At 38.9% G+C, this 3,003-nt stretch overlaps 1 pseudogene; it reads right to left on the reverse strand.

Moving 5' to 3' along the window:
- Window positions 1-1,799: 1,799 nt before the first annotated feature.
- On the reverse strand, window positions 1,800-2,780 carry LOC149227644 (uncharacterized; annotated as a pseudogene).
- Window positions 2,781-3,003: the final 223 nt, after the last annotated feature.

The raw sequence follows: 3,003 nt of genomic DNA on the forward strand, positions 1-3,003 counted from the left end.
AAAAACATTTCCATGTATGTTGCCATTGGATCGCAAAAGCTAGACTCTGTTGGCTGCCCCAACTCTGCAATACATACCTCCAACTGCTCACTGTTAATGCAAACAACTGTAGGCAAGTCTGTTATTTCTTGTTTCGAAGGAGGAAGGATTTCCAAAAACTTTTTAGGGTCTTGGAAATTATATGACTGGATCTGCTCATCTAAACACTGAATCTCCTTCTCAACTCTTTCAACAACTAACTCACAAAATCTAGTTTTAGTTTCAAGAGGGAACTTTGGAGATTTCAAACATTGAAACATAGCAATGAAAAATCCTTCATCATTAATTTCAATATCTGTTAACCAATTTCTAACCTCTTTTAGAGCTTCACAAAGTGCAGGGTTTGCCACATACCCTACCATTGCATAGATGGATGAGCTAGCAGTGGAATGTCTGGATCGAGTTGGAGTCGCCAGGTGAATGTTTCAGCCTGCATATGTGTCTGACTGCTGTCCACCATCAGCATCAGATCTGCACTTTGTCATCCTTTACCGGGGAAGTCTTTCCCAGTATGGTCGCCACTATGTTAGCGCTCAAATCTGCCTCAGGCTGAAGAAGGCAAAACTCGAGGCAACATCAAACCAAGCTCAGCCTCGTAGCTAGCCCTACGAGGACATGAGAGGGCTCTCTCCGGGTCTATCTCGGCAGAAAAGTCTTCAAAGGGGCTGAGATCACCAATAAGGAATACTGATTTTAGGCTAGTAAATTGATAGGAAAAGGAGTTTTAATGGATGATGGGGTTTTATGGGCTGCATGGGGCAAAGAAACAGCTTGAACAGAGAAATATAATCAAAAACACAGATTATCTCCTGAGGCAAGGTAGGCAAGAAATTTAACAATTAAATTGAGATAAATGGAATGGCAAGACTGCTGAGAAGTCGACAAGGGCATAGAAGATGGATCCTTTTCAAACAGAAGGAAACATTAACTATGAATACTTCCTCAAGACAGAGCAAATAAATTGAATTCTGCCTTTCTCACTTAAAAGTATTCAACAGAAATGATTATGAGATGAAATTGTAAAACATCACAAGCTACACATGAGACATAGGAAAATACAAATGTTAAATTTCATACCACAGGAATCTCAGAAGCCAGAGCTGTGTATTTTCATTAAAATCTCTGTCAAACAGCTGTACAATGAAACTCTCTGTTCTCCACCAGCTCTCAGAATTCTCTCTCTTACAAATGATTTTTTAATACATTAAATAAACTCTGCTAGGGGAAAAACCATCGACCCCAAGACAAGGAATTTTTTTTATCATTATTAAACAACCAAAACTAAGAGCCATTCAGCGTTTCTGAAGATAGAAAAGCGCTCCATTTTCTACTCGAATCTGTTGATAACTGATGAAGAGGTGGCATTTACAGGTGTCAATCCCATTACTGAAGACAAACATAGGCAATCAGATCTTGTTCTTTGCCACTTTGCACATTCTGGAAATTACAACTGCCCCCAAATTTCTGGAAATGCATTGGCCATTTTACCGAAATTAGAAAAAGATCTTGATAATCTGGAGTAAATCCACTGCATGTATTTTGAAGACGGATCGAATGCCAGAGTATTTGCAATTGACTGCCACATCACAGAATACAGATCCTCCACTTCTCTGATAATCTTTCCATTGTTGGGTTTCATCTTCGAATTGTTATCAGAAATATTTTTTATTTTAACCGGCTCCGTTAGTTCAGATTTGTCTTTCATTCTTGTGATCTTAAGAGCCTTAGAGCAAACTGGGAAATTATGATCTCCCCAAGAATCAATAATAATCCCCGATCCTAAACAAATTTTTCCCTTGTAAAAAGCTACATATTGTCCTGCTGCAAGTCCCTTCTTCACCTTCATTGTTGTAAAGGATATAATCATGATACGTTGGGGCAAACTGATGTACTGTATCATGGTAAAAATCATTGAACTTCAAAGCATGGCCAAGGCTCCTAGTTAAACCACTAGATGCACCTACACTTTATAAGGGAATGCATACAAATGTCCCACCGCAGCAATAGGCATCTCGAGACAAAGTTATGAATATTAGCAGCATCTTCTGCACTTTTAATCATGCTAGACTTTGCTGCAAGAAAAACTAGCACTCCTTGCCAACAGATTTGATGATTACAAACTTTGGAACTGGATCGAATGGCCGAAGCAGATCTCTGCAGGCCACATAAAATAAAAGCAATGCATACAATGCCAAAGAGTATGATATAGTGTAAATGATAGTCACATATAGGTAGGCTTGCTTGGCACTGAAATTTCCATCCTCGTACTTTCCTTTTGCATACAAAATAAATGTAATTGCAACAAGTACGGGCTTCAGAATGACAAACTACAATGCACCCTGCTTACAACGTCGAATGAAACGCCCATCAAGAGAAATAGGAGGAATACAACATGTCATCAGATTCTATGATGGCTTCAATACTCAGCCACTTAAGCTTGTGACTACAGCACCAAGACCATCCACCCATATTAGACATAGAGAAAGAAAATTATATATGACCCATGCCTCATATATTTCCCGAATCGAATTAAAGTAAATTGATTTATCGCCCATCACCCGAGACATGAATGACATTGTCGCATATACCTGCACTATGAAAATAATGCGAACAATATATCGCTGATATGTTGGTTCTGTGTAGTTCAAGAGATGTCTGTAAATATGCCATTTTGCCAATGAAATCGCTATAATAGTGCATGGAAATGCTACTATTATAAAAAATATGGAAGCCATTTATTCCGCTAACACCAAACCATTCACCAAGGACAATGGAAAGCTAGCATTGTAGATTTTCAAGATCCTCTGGAGTAGCACCATGATCCTCCGGGAAGTCAAAGACCTTGACGCTGCCCATTTGTATAAAACCAAAATCTTTTGTGCTTCCCAAGAAAATCCCCTGTCTCTGCCTCTAAAGCATACCTTCCATCTCACCAATATGTCTTGCCACAAATTCACTGAACTT

Source organism: Pinus tabuliformis, chromosome J, assembly GCF_031772625.1.
Source record: "Pinus tabuliformis cultivar Carrire ecotype Pingquan chromosome J, CPIR1, whole genome shotgun sequence".
NCBI classification, from domain to species: domain Eukaryota; kingdom Viridiplantae; phylum Streptophyta; class Pinopsida; order Pinales; family Pinaceae; genus Pinus; species Pinus tabuliformis.